The 17,210-nt window shown below is 44.1% G+C and overlaps 1 protein-coding gene across 1 annotated transcript in view; it reads left to right on the top strand.

Moving 5' to 3' along the window:
• The first annotated feature begins 1,028 nt into the window (after positions 1–1,028).
• Positions 1,029–17,210, top strand: part of LRRN4 (leucine rich repeat neuronal 4) — a 268,764-nt gene continuing 252,582 nt past the window's right edge. The window contains exon 1 of the mRNA XM_086927687.1: positions 1,029–1,164. The gene's annotated coding sequence lies outside the window, so the exon portion shown is untranslated. The remainder of the gene's footprint in view (positions 1,165–17,210) is intronic.

Below are 17,210 nucleotides of genomic sequence, written 5' to 3'. Positions count from 1 at the left end.
ATTTTAATAAGATATGTTGCACCCAATACTGTTGCGGAGCTGAGCGCTGTGACTATCCTGTGACAGATTTCGGTTATTGAGAATAGCTCTGGGTTTCAGCTCCCATCACTTTGCATCAGGGCACTTGAATTTATGACTGCCATCATAAATTCCGAATACACATAGGATGCAAAGTGTGAGACCAAGGTCAGCAGAGGTGCTCAGCATCTATGACCTGCACTTGGACTTCTTGAGAACTCTGGGGAGTCCTATTTACCACTGTAGGCCACCATTGCCTACATAACGTTTGTTCTTGTGTTTGAGTGTCCTCCATATATTGCAGTATTATACCTCTATGTTTACTTTGTACGCGTTTGTAACCTGCACACGTCACTTTTTCCTCCTGTAATGCACCGTTTGCTACCTCCTGTATTTTGTTTGCTCACGATTGTCCCTTTTGCCTCATGTAATGTAACGTTTGCTTTTCTAATTTGTTCACTTGTAATGTTCTCATGTATCAGTTCTGTTCCTATTGTGAAGCGCTCTGACACCTTCGGGTAAAGTCCGCGCTATATAAAAACGCATAATTAAATATAAATATAACGCCTGCATATGCAGTTCGATGGGACCTGCCCTGCTATCAATAAAGCAGAGCACCATCCTATGGGCATTGACAGTGCCCGACGCCTGCTAACGATGGGCGCGAGGTGGAGTGGGTGCGGAGGATGCTGGCGACCCTCGTGGTTTCGTCTTCTTCACGCTGAGACGCACATCGTCCATCTCTATTCCAACTTCCTGCATTAGCGCATGTCTGGCATACGTGCGTAAGGGATGCTTCGTTTAGTTACGTTGCAGAGTCCAGTCGGAACTCTTTTGACAAGTGGACCATACAGTCTTCCCGTGAGAGTGTAAAGCAGCGACTGTCCGATGTGATGTATGCTTTATTGAATGTGAGTCACACCTGAGAAACTAGAACGCCCTTCCACTAACTTGTGTTTTTTTAATGGCTGGAACATTCTTGGACAGCCCCGTCCCACCCTGCAGTCGGTGTGGGAGTCAGCGCGAGCCGTGGGCAGCAGTGCAGGGGGGCGGCAGACGGAGAGGAGCTCGCGCCAGTCCTGGCCTGTGTCAGTGTCACCTGCCTCCATCGCACAGCAGCCCGGGCTGAAGGAGTCGCATTCTCTGGTAAGTACCTTGCTTTGTTATGGAGAATACGCGTCTGTATTTTTGCGCTGAAAGTAAGTGTTAATACAGCGAATACTTTTCCTGTGTGAGTGTGGAGCTCAGAAATGTGTAATAACATGCGGGGGATTCACACATCTCAGTGACATCTTTAATTCTACCATATGCTTACTGGCCAAAGAAATAAACATGCGCCGCAATGAAAATATATACGAAAATAGACCGATGAAGAACATTTTAAGACACACTTTCCATTTTAAGGTGTACTCTCCATTTGATAACAGAGATTTCACTTGTGCGTGCTTTGTTCTTTCCCATTCAAAAATTAGATTAAATGTTGGGACTTGGCACTTTTGTTAATAAGATCCTTTTGTGTAAGTTTTACTTTTTTTCGGAGTTTTATATAGCGGGAACTTGACCCAATCAGAGCACTTTACGTTTGCATTACAAACGGACTCATTCATTTTGTTAGACGCATGGGGATATTAAATAATTTGCCCAGAATCATAGGATGTTGAGTATCCCTTGCCGAGGCTAGACCCCTGTTCCCCAGCCTCGAGGTCGACGCTCTAGTCATTAGGCCACATCCTCTCCCCATTTCTACATCCTACTTGTTGGCTTGCAGAGTGTTACTTGGCTATCAGAAGCTGGTTTAGAATTTGGCCATCGCAGTCCAGCTGTTCCACTGGCAAACTTGCCCATGTGGCTAGTTAGTAGAGGACAGTAGAAAAGAACATCATTTTTATATATTAATTTGTTGATTAAGGGTTTTATAAAGTACATTCCTGACTCCCGACTGCAACAAAGTCATTTGTGAAAACTAGGTAAAGCATGATACACATCTTAGACATGCTGAAAGAACTTACAATTTAAAGTCGGAGAAAATAACTTTGATAGAGCTCTATAAACTAAATTAGATCCCAGGGATCAAACAACACAACAATAACAAGTATTTGCAATGCAATAGGTCTTGCCTTTGGGACTTTATAAATGTTTAGCCATGAATTATATTATCCCACATTACTGCAATGGGCTGTGTGGCCGTTATTATAAGTGTGGCAATAGATTTGGCATTGAACGTGGTATATGAGCTGTTAGAAGTGGTCTGAAGATTAGTACATTACATTATTTATAAACATTAATTACATGTATAAAAAGTGGAACTTACAAAGAGGTTTGTGTACGTTTGTGTAAACTAACATGCATGTCCTGCAGTGTTTGAGGTGCACAGAGGAAGAGAGATGCAGCTGTTGTTAGAGCAGGGGGCATTGTCTTGGGGAACAGGTGTGTAATAGGAGAGAAGAGGGGGTGAAAGACAGGAGCAGTAATACAAGAGAAAGAGTTGGGCGATTAAAGTGAGTGAAAAGATAGCATATGATTGGGGAGAAGTGATGGTTCTTATTGTAGTGAGGGCAGTGCCCTCGTTTAGTGCAAGGAACTGAGTGCGAGTATAGTGTGGCTAGGACAGTTCTCACTTTGATGTTGCTGAAATCAGGACCGGTACCATTGCACCTCTCAGAGTGTTGGCACGGTCCACTGTTGACCCCTGAGATAGCACAGAGAGCAGATAGGTCGGAGGCACCAGGGCCTAAAAACCTGTCTGGCTATCGGTCTGATGACAAGGAAATCTGAAATCAGTGGGCTATGACATCTGTTGGACTTTTTTGGGGACCACCGTATGCAAAAGATGATAGGAAAGGAAAAGTGTGGGGGAAGACGACAGGGTGTGCAAGCCACACCAGCATCTAGGCTGGCACCTCCACTCACTGTGACCCTCTACCTTTCTTTCAGTGCAACCTGGGACTCTAATGATTGCCAATATAGCATCTAAAGTGAAGTTTTAACCATTTATAAGCGGCTTTCAGCTCTAAAAGGACTGGCACACAGTATTGGTCTTACTAATGGTTTTTGTATCACACTTATTTTGTATAGTGCTTAGAGCACAAATGACTGGTTCAAAGCATGTAAAAATGTTATGTGCTTTTATGTACATGTATAACCTAGGAACGGCCAATAGCATGCACAGCACTTCAATGTGTTGTGGGGCTCAGAAAAGACAGGCAAGCTGCCTACTGAAATGTGAATTTTGTCTAAAAAAAAACCAAACAACGAGCCAAAAGAACGAGTTAATTCAAAAGCACGGAACAGGTCGAAGATGAGAAAGACAAAACTAAGGGGTATAAAAACAGGTGAAAAATAAGGGGGGGTAAAGAAGCCCAGAAAATAGTAAAAAAGAGAACAAACAGGCAATCAAAGAACACAGAGAAACTCGTTGGGTGGGGAGAGAGAAGCAAAAAGACGGAAAGACTGGAAGAGGAGAAAAGAGCAACAAAAAATGCGAGAGACGAGGAGGAGGAAAGGGGGAAGTGGAACGCAAAAGCGGTTCGTAAGGAAGATAAGAAGCAGATGGCTCGTTGGGTTGAGCGGCTCTTGTACAGGTGAAGCAAACGTATAGCAACGGAAGCAATTAAAAAATAGCTGCATATCCTCTGCATATTTAAAGGAGAAAACTTTTCTGCGCCCTTCATCTAAACAGAGAGTACAAGCGTTAACCAGGACTACAAACGGGCTTATCTATGGAGTAAGTGGGTTCGGAGCGCCACTGCTTCTGTGTGCCTACAGCGAGACAGGGCTACGGTACACCTCTCCCTAATGTGGGCAGAACCACCGCACAGCTGACATAAATATATTTTTTGGACCAGGACTCGGCATTTCAAACGGGGCATTCCTGAAATAGTTTCTGGTCTATAAAGAGCTAGTGACCCCTTTGTGGGGAGGGAACCAGTGATGTCTGGCATGCTGACATGCTGAACTCTCATTTTTGAAGTTGCTCTTGTATGTAATAATGAAGAAAATGGTGACTGTAAAATAAATTATTTGCCTACGATCACACAATTTAAAACTAGTTTATGGGTCAAGCACACTACAGTTAGGTCAAGTAGATTATGTAAGTCACTAGAACTGCAGGTCTGGTAACATTTTTCAGGTTTTTCACGGCCTGCAGCACGATCCTAGGGTTTTGACCTTGGACAGGGTTGAATAGACTACTCTAGGATTGTAATTTTAGGGAGAAGGACGACTGGGCTCTAAAGTAATGCTGAATTAAAGTAGCTCTGCTTTGAATTTGTTAAAACTCTGACAATATGACCACATCTACTCTTGAATGCAGGGCACCATCAGGTGAATTACAATGATTTGAAAGATGTACACATGGTTTTAGCATGATACCCAAGAATTTAATGCAGGTATTTGGGTGGGTAATATCCTTTAACGCTAACAATACGTTGGTCAGATTATGTTGGAGCGTTGTGTATTAAATACAGTAAATAATGGCCCTATGTGAAGGCTACTTTTTGTAGACACAGACTTTGACCACTATGGGACCATCTACAGGGCAGCAACAGCACTACCTACATTCAGTGTGGCAGGTTGTTTTCTGTAAAGAGCTCCGTAAATCTGCATGTTATTACGTGAAGCTGAACACTTCCCATACAGTCCATATTGCGTGAAAGCGAGCACGGACATGATTCGAGCAATGGCACGGAGTTGCAACTCTTAACCTGTTTCGCTCATTTGACATCAAGATACATGTCCACCTGACGTTCAGAGCAGTAGAGGAGGGTCCAGAGGACGTAGATCTGGATATTGATTCCTATGATGATAGAGAAATTGTCCTCAAGGCTCTGGACCTTTCCAGCCTCGTATTGTTGACTAAAGGTAGGGGCGTGAGCATTTGTTCCTCTCTTCCAAGTAATCAAGTTCAGCCAAAAGCATGATTCCTTTTTCTAATACAGAACAATAGTCAAGAATGGTTTAAATAGGAGTAGTTTTTTTATTGGCCTCTGCCTCTTTGTAATTTTATTGTGCAAAAATGTCATTCTTTTAAGAAAAAGGACCAGCCAACACAGGTTTTGTCCTTCGTGGCAAATTAAGCCAGGGCTTTCTCAAGGCTAGTAATTGTATTCAGGAATCATTGAGTCAAGAGAGACATTTATACATTCCAATTTGCTTCAAAGAACAAATATAAACATCCAAGGCATGTACTGTCCCTTTGCTGTCTGTGAACTCAAATAAAGTCTCGGGGTAAACCTGTATGTCCTGTCTCCACAAGATACAATTTTAATCCTCTGTCTCCTGTAGTAGTGCACCCCTGAACACCCTCCCCAGTAGTACAGAGGAACTGCCGGTGGGGGCACCTCCAGCTTGCTCTTGTTTGCCAAGTACAAGAGATATGGACGCAACCAGCGTTCCTTTCCCCGGGTGTGGCTCAGCAAGACTTCGTAGGTGCATGGCGAGCACCCACGAAGAAAAGGCAAGAGCCCAGCCTTTAATAGCCAACATAAGGCCATACTGGATAGCTGGGCTAACAGAACGAGAGCACACGCTGTAGAGGCGCTGAGCCGGAAACAAACACACCTAACCCGGAAGTAGCGGACATAGTCGTCAAATAGAGTGCGGCCTGTTTTTGCTACTAGAGTGCGCCAGAGAACAGGGGAGAGACGCCAGAGAAGCTCCAGAACGCCATTCCTAACGGCGTGCTGATCGTGTGCTCCGGGCTGCAGGCTGTCGTGGATTTCGCCGTCTTTGAGGGAAAGTGCTTCAGTCCGCTGCCAATTGCTGTTGTGCCCGCTTTGAGCCCTGGGGTCCGGTGGCCGGCATCCCACACCGTCTGCCAAGCACCGCTTCCATCTGCAGCGGTTCAGAGCGGAGTTCCGCGGTGCCGCAGTGCCTTTGGTGCTTACGGAGCCTGCCGAGCAAGGATTATGGGAAGCGCCGGTGGTGCCGGTCTGAAGCTGTGAACCTGATGCCTGAAGCCTGAAGCCGCACGAAGACTGAGAGACTGTGGGGCAAGACTGTGGGGGTATACGCTATACGCCCAGGCACGGTTCCGGTGAGTGAAAGTATCTGCACCCACGGCACCCCGGGCCCCCCGGGCACAGCTGAACTGTTTTTCTGTTCCAGTGTGTGCCTTACTGCCTACCGTGTCAAGCTGCTCCAGAGCCACCCTGCAGCCACCCTCCCCTCCAGCCCCACTGCAGCCCTCTAACAGCCCTCTAACAGTTGTTCAGGGGCCGGGGGAGACAGGAGTTTTGGGAGCTGTGGGAGCTGTGGCGAAGGCGAGGGATCAACACAGTATCAACATAAGGATAACACGAAGACACACCCGGCGTACACCTGTTGGGAAAGGGGTGGGGAGACACGCACAAGGACGATTTTGACCGGGCCTTGGATCGGAACGGTAAGCCCCAACAATCGCATCGTCGCTTAATCGTTGCTTAGTTTAAACAAAATCGCAAAGCTGTTTTCTCCTGAACCTTCTTGCTTCTCACGCATGTATTTCAGTAAGCTCCATTGAACTCGCATTACCCTCCAAAAGTAACCCTGATTAAGACTTAGTGACTCCACTGCCTCTGTCCTATAGCGCATTACTGCAATCATCCCAACGTCGCCCTCCCTGACGGCAGCAGCCCCACCTGTCTGTGTGTGGTGCATGCGTAGGATTCGGCTCCACTGCAGCACATAGAGGGAGCTGACAGGCTTGGGGGGCACGGATCGGTGCAGATCAGACAGATCTGTGCAACCTGGTGTGTGAGCGTGAAGAGGGGAGCAGCAGGGTGCGCTTCTGAGGGTCACCTTCGAAACTAAACTACACTCGGACACAAAAAGACTTGAATCTATAAAACACTCATCAATATGAGATCAGGAAATGTTAGGACTGCGGGCTCAACAACAAAGCGTGCAAAAAGATCGCAGCAATCCACGGTATCAAAAAAGGTAAAAAACAACGCCTCAGGGCCGACCCAGTCGCTTATCTCCCCGATTGCACGAATGTTTGAGAAATCCGGTAAAATACCGGATAAATTTCAATTCATGAAGAACCCTAACCGGAGCTCTGATGTTAATGAAATCGGACCTTAACAAAGACAACTACAGACTCCCATGAAACCTACTAGTAGCGAAATCCTTAACATGACACAAAACAGCAACCAAATGGAACAAAAATTTGAACAAAACCAAATTGTAGACCTAGATATACTGACTGGAGAGCAATGGCAAAGGTCAAAGCAGCAAGAACTCCCGAAAGAGCTACAACTTTGCAGTACAAAGACTAAGACAGTGGTAAACCCAAATGCAAAGGTAAATGAGGATCACTCTCTCTCAAATAATCCGCACCCACAAACTCCTGAAACTAATCATCAACATTACGGAGATACGACGGAGCAAGTGTCATCAATGCTCCCTATTGAAGTTAAGGTCGAAATCAACAAACGGCTGTGCGTACCCCCTGAGGAAGGCGAAATACACCTAAATCATCATTGGGTTGTACATGGGAGAGATAACAGCAAAGACATGCTCAATGAAACAACAAAAGAATCCAAGACTCTGGGTGAGGACGTCGAATGATCTTTGGAAAATAAGGATGTATCCTCAAATACTATCGACAAAAATATGGTGGACCATAAAAAACCCCGAATTACAAAACACAATAAGTGTGATCTGTCCCAAACTTAGAACTGGGAATAAAACCTCAAGAAGTTGGAATATCCAGGGATATCTTTTACCAAACCTCAACCCTCACGCTAGAAGCTCTTCATTATCAATCTAATAAAATGGACATTCAAATTGACCTCCTAAAAATTATGGCAAACAATGTGGCGGAAATTGATAACAAACTTGCCAAACTAAGGGGGTCATTATGATCGCGGACAGACTTGAGTCCGTCCGCGACCATAGAGGAGGAGGGAACCTCCGCATGGCCTGAGGAGTTCCCTCCTGTGCAATTAGGATGTGACCGCCACCCTGGCGGTCTCATCCTCTATTTTTAACATTGCGGTGGGTGCTGCTTCAAGCAGCACCCGCCGCAATGTTAAGAATGAAATCTGTGCATTTGCATGCACAAAGCGGCCTTTGCACAGCGGGCATGCCGCCGTGTAAAGGCATTGAAATTCAGACATCCTAATATGGCTGGCGGTGTCTGAGAGACACCGCCACCATATTAGGCCTTTTCCGCCACGGTTGTAACCCAACCACGGCGGAAAAGCAGCGGACCTAAACCAGGACCCACCGGCCATCCTAATGTGGCGGTGGGTCTTTGGTGGGTCCGCAGAGGATTTTCTGCATCCGCCGGGCCGGCAGTGGCTTCCGCCGGCCAGGAGGATGCGGACAATCCTCCATCATAATGTGCCCCTAAATGACCTGATAACCAGAGCACAGACAGAAAATGAAAAAACAACTTCTGACTGTATCCACGTACCCATTATGGATAAACTAGCAGTACTTCCTGCAGTTTTAACAAGTATAATAGAAGACACTAAAAAGAACATCCAAACCACAAAGAAGAAAGTTAATGCTGATAATACTACTACTAACGAAAAAACTAAAAACAAAACTAGGAATGGGTTCGACAGCCTGAATGGCACAGAAACAAAACAGTTAACCAAAGACTATGGTGAATTAGTTAATCTACCACTCCATCAAATTACGGTCCTCCCTGGAAACGAAACTAGTTGTAAAGAAAACCAAGAGGATCAAATCCACAATGATACTGAATCAGATGGTTTCTCTACGTATTCAAAACGCCAAAGAAAAAAACTTTGAAAGGCAAGAAAGAAGGAAAAATCGAAACTACCTGTCTCAATAAAGTCAGTTAATGATCAGAGCTCAATAATCACTGATGATACACAGAAGCGTAGAAACAACTATTTTCCAATTTTCGGACAAAAATCAATAACTGGACCAAATCAAACAACGTGCCACAAAGTTAATGAAACACAATTTCCTATAAGGAATGACAATAGAGCACTGGAAGGGCTAGTGGGCATTAAGATCTCAGATAACCGGCCACAGTTAGCCAAGCAGGATATAAAGCAAAAAGACGAAGAAAGAGCAACAAGCATTTGTACCTCTGATAAAACAACTGGAAAAAGTCTTACTAAATCAACTCAACTAACGATTCCTTCCCAAAGTCATAGGAGAAACGAAAGATTAAAAACAGACTGGGACACGACAGTGTTGAAGGCAGGAAATGGACCAACAAAAACCCCAGAATGGGATCACCTACAGATCAATAGTAGGGAAGGGCTAAAAACAATTAGCTACAAACCCAAGCAAAATGAGAGCAATGAGACCCCCAACTACCAAATCACAAAGACCAACGAAAAACGTATACTTACACCGGAATTTCAGTCAAGAGTCAGGCACGACATACTTAACCGTGGGAACATACTCAGACTATTCAAATCAATACCAGCATTGACTAACATTGTAAGTAAGGACATTATCTCTATTGAGTTTATGGAGGGGAATCACACCAGCCAGACTCCGACCCTAATAACATTAATATCACCATCAATAGCTGAACAGATCATGGACGAGCAAATGATATTTAAAACCTGGGGCATAGTAGTAACCGAACAAATCCCAGAGGTTTACCCTACTCCTTTTATTGGGGATAAAACAACATCAATACTCGAAAAACCAGATACACAGATCAATCCAGTCCTAAAAAATGGTCTTGGTAGATCCCCCACGAAAAGTGTATGCACCCTTCCGCAAAACATTGTAGATAGAAACTTAGTAATAAATGAAAAATGGATAAACATGGCACTACATAGCAATCTTAAACAATGATATGAGAGTCCAACACAAGTGGGAGGTAAAAGTCACAACATTGAAATAATAAGAATGTGTTCATGGAACATTAATGGTTTGAGAGGAAAGATTCATAATGCACTAATAGATTCTATAGTGGGAACAACTCAGATTATAGTACTACAAGAAACATGGGAAACCAATCAATTCCTGTTACATGGATACTCCGGCTATTATGAACCCGCAAAAAAGGAGCATACGTTCGGGCGAGCGAGTGGGGGTAAGGCAATATTTATTTCTAATACCCTACAGGTACACCATGAGCAAGTCGGAGTAGATTCCACGAACATTCTAATAGTTAAATTAAACTATAAAATAACCAATCAAGAATCTAAAACAATATACCTGATTACTGTGTACATATTGCCTACCACTCGGAGTAGGGAGACAATTTGTGGAACCTTGAACAACGTTCTAATTAATATAACGTTGGAGGACCCCCTAGCAGACTTTCCGATCACCGGGGATTTTAACCTCAACCTTATGACACCTCACATAAGAGATGATACAACGCAATCGCAAAATCACCAATGGCTTATTCCCGAGCAGGATCTAGGAAAAGATAGTTACTCCAATAAGAACAGAATGGGAAAAAAATTGTAATGGGCATGGAAGCGATTGGATTTCGAATTTTTAATGGCAGAATAAAAACGGATGTACCTCCAGCATATAGTTACTATGGGCATAATGTACATTCCAGGATTGATTATACCATAACTTCATTATTTATGTTCCATAACATTACCTCGTACCAACTAAAGAAAGTTAACGAAAGTGACCACTCCTAGCAGATAATCATAATGACCATCGGAACGAATACATATAAAGCTTATCCGACTGTCCAAGGGAGTATCGGCACAACTAACTATAAAAAATTGTTTTGGACCGTTGGAAACAAAGAAGAAATAAAGGAGCGGGTGGAAAGGCTCTTGGAAGTATGTTTTAAAGAAAATTCACCAGAAACAGTAATAGAGCAATGGGAAAATCTTACTGGGATGCTGACAACAAAGCAAAAAAATTGGAAAGATCCAAATAGGGTTAAGGAATGCCATTTAAACCTGCCATATACATTAAAAAAATTGAAGAAAGATCGAAATAGGACTATCAGGCTAATGAAGAAACCCGGAGTAAAAGCAGAAACCCTGGGAAACTTGAAGATACTAAATCAAAACTTGAAGAAGCTAATATGGGGCGAAAAAAATCAAGCAAAACAGGCAATCTGGACAAAAGTATTTCACGCTAGTAAGCAGAAGAACTCAAGAGAATTCTGGAAAATTATCAACGGGCTTGCTAGACCAAACAAGCAAGTAGTCTCATCACCGCTAACTGAGCAGGAATGGGAGATTTTCTTGAGGAAATATTTAAACCAAGACAATATACAGTCGAGCTCACTGGATAGGCGAAATGGGTGTAAAAGTGACAATGGCCCGGAACCTTCCTTCTGTGACAATGATTCGGACATGCCAATACTCATAGAAAAAGAAGAGATAATCAAATTAATAAAAAACATAAGAACGGTGCGCCCGGACCAAATGGATACCGTTTGCACTTTATAAAGAAAACCCGGAACTATGGGCAACCATCTTAGAGAAAATATACGTTGAAGTAACTCTAACTGGAATTGTACCCAAGTCATGGCATGGATCCTTAATAACTCCAATCTTTAAAAAAGGAAACTGGGCACTTGCAGAGAACAATAGGCTGATAACTTTTCAAGATTCGGACGCCAAGTTGTTCGGCAGAATTTTGTTGACTAAACTTTCCGAATGGGTGAAGGAAACCAAGAAATTGCCCTTAAACCAAACAGGCTTCATACAAGGCTTAAGTACAACAACAAACATACTGGTTCTAGCCCTACTTATGGAAAAGTCAATTAGAACGAAGGAACCTCTGTATCTATGTTTTATAGATTTTAAATCGGCATTCGATTGTGTCAATAGGAAATTACTTTGGAAAAAACTTGAGATAATGAAAATTCCAGCTCCCCTTCTTAAGCTGATTCGCCTTTTATATACAAATACGTGGGTGAGGGTGAGAATGGGGGATGGCCAAACGATATCAAAAGAGATTCCAGCAAATGAAGGCCTGAAACAAGGCTGCGTTTTAGCCCCCCTCCTTTTTAATTTGTTTCTTGCCGACCTAACTGGCATGCTGGATGATGAAAATGCACACCTCCCGAAATTAGCGGATACGCGTCTCACGAGCTTGCTGTATGCAGACGAAGTGATCCTACTAAGCTACACTAAAGTGGGACTACAGCGTCTAATTAGGTGGACTCACAGGTACTCGAAAGACAACGGGATGGTTATAAACGAGACAAAAACTAAGATAATGGTTGTTAACAAAAATAACAAGACAAGATGCAAAAGTAAATGGTTCATGGACAAGATCGAACTAGAACAAGTGGAGGTATACAAATACCTGGGTGTGTTATTCGACGAGAAGGGCAACTATCAGTTACAAAAAAGGGATATCCAAAGAAAAACGAATGCTTTAACTGCAGCTTTCAGAATTGTGCAGAAATCACTTTCCAGCCTAACTTATGGTTCTCTTTTGAGTATTATTGGTGCAAGACTCCTACCGACTATTACATATGGTAGTGAAGCCGCAATGGGTAAGGACTCTGAAATTCTGAACAAAGCCATAACAAGAGCATACCGGGCCCTTTTCCGTCTCCCCTTGAACACGTCCCCTGCACAACTAAGGTTGGAGTTCGGACTAACCAATCAACATTATGCAAGGCAAGGCCACTTTATAAAAATATGGAATCAAATAAAAAGTGACAACGAAAATGAGATATCGCACCTGCTATGGCGAGAAATAAATAACAACATTAACTCCACTGCACTGCATTATCTTAGCGAAGCAATAAGGGATTTTGCAGTCTCATATATATGGGAAAACAATATAACCAAGACAGCGTTTAAGAAAATAATTAACAAAACTGCAAACCATCTATCCATTCTAAATGACAAAGCTACCCTTACTAAGAGAAAACACGCTTGGGCAATAATAAACGGTTACAAAAAGAAGGAAATCCAACAATATCTGGAAATACCCTGGACGGAAAACAACAAACAGGTGCCCCTTAAAGCAAGATTTGGAATAATGCCTGGACTGTGTCACCTCGCTCCGTGGGAGAGACTGGTAACCCAAACCACCTGCAGACTTTGTAACAGTGGAGAGGAAGATATTATCCATCTACTGTGTACTTGCCCGGAACTCTTGCAGGAGAGAAGAACCTTGCTTAAGTTTCACTTCAAGGTACGAGGCATAAGGACATGTAGGCAGGCCCTGATTAGTTGCCTACACTCGAATGACATCACTCTAAATGCTGCCTTTGTAAAGTTCCTAAAGGCAGTTAAAAGGAAATTAGGACCACAACTGTTGTAAATATGTAATTGACTACAATATTGATGCAATGACATTTTAAGTGTTTTTATATTGCTTTTACTGCTTTTTGTGTCTTAATAGATTATATGATTGTAAGATTTTAAATAATCAACACAATAAACTACTTTGTCTCTTTGTCTTTATGTGGTCTGATAGACAAGCATGTGCAATGCAATAGGACTTACATTTACATGAGACCTATTGCATTGCAAACGGTAGTCATCACGGACACCGGGAGGGAGAGAGGGTGGAGGCACGGACAATGGTAGTGAGGGGGAGAAAGCACAGACAATGGGAGGGCAGACAGGGGAGGCGTAGAAGGCACGGACAACTGGAGTATGGGCGGAGGGAGGGGGGAGAAGGCACGGCCAATAGGAGTGCGGTCAGGGGGAGTGTAGGAGAGTAGGATCTGCTTACTATGGTTACCCCCACTTTTTGCTGGTGTTTCAGTGTTTTTCGACTTTAGTCTGGCTGGGGCCCTGCTAACCAGGACCCCAGCCTAACTGCTTCCTCTCTATAACGAGTGCATGTACTTTAGGTACACTACAGATTGGTTGCTGGGTTATCCTTGTGAGTCCCTAGCATATGGTACCTTAGGTGCTAAGGGAATAGGTACCCCAGAGGCCTACCAGGGGCTGAAGCATGATTTATGCCACCCCTTACTAAGATATAGGTTACCTATATCTAACTTTAAACCCTGACACATATAAACCTATAAGTCACTCCTATGGCAGGCCTTACCAATCCTGAAGGCAGAGTGCTTGGTTTTGTGTGAGAGGGTGCCCATGCATGAGTAGGACCCTTCTGCAGCTTTCGGAATCTATTCTCTGAAGCTGTTCTGTGATGCAGCCAGACCATATACTCTTAAGTGCATTATAGCCTTGCGGTAAATGCTAACTTTGGATTGCCTGCATGGAAACATGTCGTGTTTGGGGTCAAACACTTTGTAATCCTACCCCACTGCCAGTCCTGGTGGCGGGGGTAGAATTTCACCCTTCTAGAGGGAGAAGACATGTGCACACTTACATAACTTAATAGTTTAAAAGAGCCCCAGCATCACAAAATGGATGCTGCAGCCACATACATGGGTCTGACCTCCTGCTGCTGGACGAAACTCCGGTAGGGGAGGCCTGGACAATAAGTTTCCTGCCACAGGGAGGTGTAACCACCTCCCAGACAGGCTTTAGTGTATTGAGGCTGGGTGGGTGCATTCATAGAATGCTTTTCAGACAGTGCTGGCAGCACACTTGGTGTCCCTGTGCATATCCCAGTTCAAACCGGTTGCAGGGGCACTCAGCCCCTGCTCTGGCAAAAAATTGGACAAAGGGAAAGGGTATAGCCACCCCCTCCCTGGATCCTCCCATAGGTAGGTCCCCAGAGTATGTCCAACCCCCTAACTTAGTCTAAGTATGGGACCCCAGTCCTTAGGACAGATTACACCTGGAAGAAACTCTGCAACATATATACTGAAAATTTGACATTCTAGATGACTAGAAGACGGAAGAATCTCCCTTGGGGTCAAGGAGTGACTCCCCTGCTCAAGCAGGCACCATAGATGCATCTTGCTGGCTGCATTTCTGAGGCTCCCGCCGAACTCCTAAGTATTTGCGACTCAGGACATGTTCTTCCAGACTTCTCAGAGGCCAATACGAGATGCCAGCAAAGCTGAGGCCCACAGCCCTCATGAGTGACGTGGGACCGGAACTCCTGCACACCATGCTCATTTGCTAGTGCATCCACTTCCAGAGCTTTCCCGATGTTGTGCATTGGGCTACTTATAGTTCAAGCTTCCGAGCACCATCTGCACCGAAGATTGTGGGCCTACACTCCACGAGTGTTCTGTGAGCCCGCTTCTAGCATTTCTGCTTGAGGCCCCTTTGCAATCCCTGGTCCATCAACTAGTGGGTCCCCACGAAGGTAACTCTTCTTTTCCTTGGGTTTTCCTGGTTGCTCCAGATGTGCCCCTACTCCCCTTCAAAGGGTGAGTCCCTCAGACCGTGCTGGTTTGCTCCCAAGCCAATCTCTGCTTCCTGCGTGGGTTGCTGTTGCTAAGGCTTGTTGGGTCCAATCCAGAAACCAACACTGCAGCACTCGACATCCTTTGTGGGACAGCTCAAATCCAGCTCCTGGTTGTCCTCGATGCCTCCTGGTCCTCGTGACTGAAGAGTCAAGCTTCACCTTCTTCACCTGAAATCACCGACATCGGTTGGCATCTTCTCATTGCCTTCCTGGTCAGAGGCAAGTGACCCAGACTCTGTCCCCTCTGCTTTCAGGTTCTTCACATCTCCGATCCACCCGGATACTTCGCACTTGGTCTCCTGTAGCATTTTTTAGCAGCTCTCCATTGAAATCGACGACGAAACCCAACACGAAAAGACACCTATGCACCCGGCTTCCCTCGGTGAGGTAACTCAAGTACTCCGTGCTCCAGTGGGTGTTGACTCTCGAACCTCCTAGTTCTAAAGGTGTTTGCTCCAAGTCCTCTTCTAAGTGTCCTTAATCTTTACATTTCCAACTGCGACTTTCCCCAAAGAAGTTAATGGTGATTCACGGCTGTGTTTAGACACTGCACGCGTCCCCCATGGGTCCCCTGTGTCACTACCCTGGGTGGTTCCTGGTGGCCCAGCGGTTCTAAAGGCTCTAGGCCTTGTATCTATGTCAGTTGTGGTTCTTATACCACTTTCTTAATATATGGTTTGGCATGCCCCTAGGGCTTAACGTATAGTGTGCGAATTTACTGTGTGCTAAATAAGTTTACTGGATGTACTTTTGCCTCTAGCCTCATAAAGAGACTAGAGGGATGTGTTTAGAATAAATACATATATATTATATATATATATACCTGGTGTGGTTCTCCTTTCATTTGGTCATTCATGAGATTATAGACTGGTAAAACAAGCTGCTTTACATTCCTTCAAGACTTAGCCTGAAGGTTGCTCTCCACAGCTACCACTAGGATAGATTTCTATATAGGTTGTCTTTAAACCTACCATCAATAAGGGTCCTTTGGACTGGTGCAAAGTGCCCACTAGAATAGTGTAACACTCGAAGTAAAGGGGCCAGTAACCATGGGAGGATACAAATTATGACATGGATATAATAAGGAGGGACTAACAAGCCTATAAACGAATACAAAGGCAGCATTTACGAAGGACAAAGACACAAGCTAATGAAAAACTTGCAAGGGATTTGACTCTCATTTGCTGTTTTTTAACGTTGATAAAAAAACTTGAAAGAGACTAAGTTGTTGATGACATTCCAATTGTAGTACTATGTCTGACAAAGAAACATTGTCATATAGTGAAGGATACATCACCAAACTCATACAGGATCAGGGCACATCTAATTTTCTGCTAGGCACAGACAAAGGATCGGTTGATACGAGTCTGAATGAGAAACTAGCTAAAATTGAAAGGCTTGAGAAGAAACTAATTCGCTCTCATCTCCATGGTCACTTATTGACTTAATATCTACAAGCCAACATAATCCCCAAGGGCTTGCATGTCAGAAATGAGCCCACTATTTTCATAGAGGTCCCAAAGTTCAGAGAGGGATTCAGTTACGTTGCCAACAACTGCTGCAGGCACTGGTTGGTGCTTGGAGTAGAAACCACGATTGAATGCGTGAAAAAGCTTACCCAGGAAATAGCGGAATTAAAAAGAGAAATACTTGAGGATAGTGCCCTCAACAATGCAAAGAAAGCACTTGAGCGAGCAGAAAAAATGCTAGCTTACTTTAACGCAATATCACTGAACAGAAAGTTTGATAAACTGACGAAAGACATTAGGATCTACGGTAAGAAACGTAACTGCCCTTACTTGGCAGATGAGTGTTATCAGCAGGACAGCCAGGGCTCTTTCACCAACAGAAGCAGGGAGCGACCAAGGAGGTTTGCAACCATCTCGGACTCATCTGTAGGGAGTGGCTCAGATTCCGAACCCAAAAGACACCAAGGAAACCAGAGCCAGCACGTTTTAGGGAAAGGCTATTGCCCATCCAACAGG

The sequence above is a fragment of the Lissotriton vulgaris genome, chromosome 6, assembly GCF_964263255.1.
Source record: "Lissotriton vulgaris chromosome 6, aLisVul1.2, whole genome shotgun sequence".
Lineage (NCBI taxonomy): Eukaryota > Metazoa > Chordata > Amphibia > Caudata > Salamandridae > Lissotriton > Lissotriton vulgaris.
The sequence above is the reverse complement of the archived record's forward strand: the minus strand, read 5'-3'. Positions and strand labels throughout refer to the sequence as shown.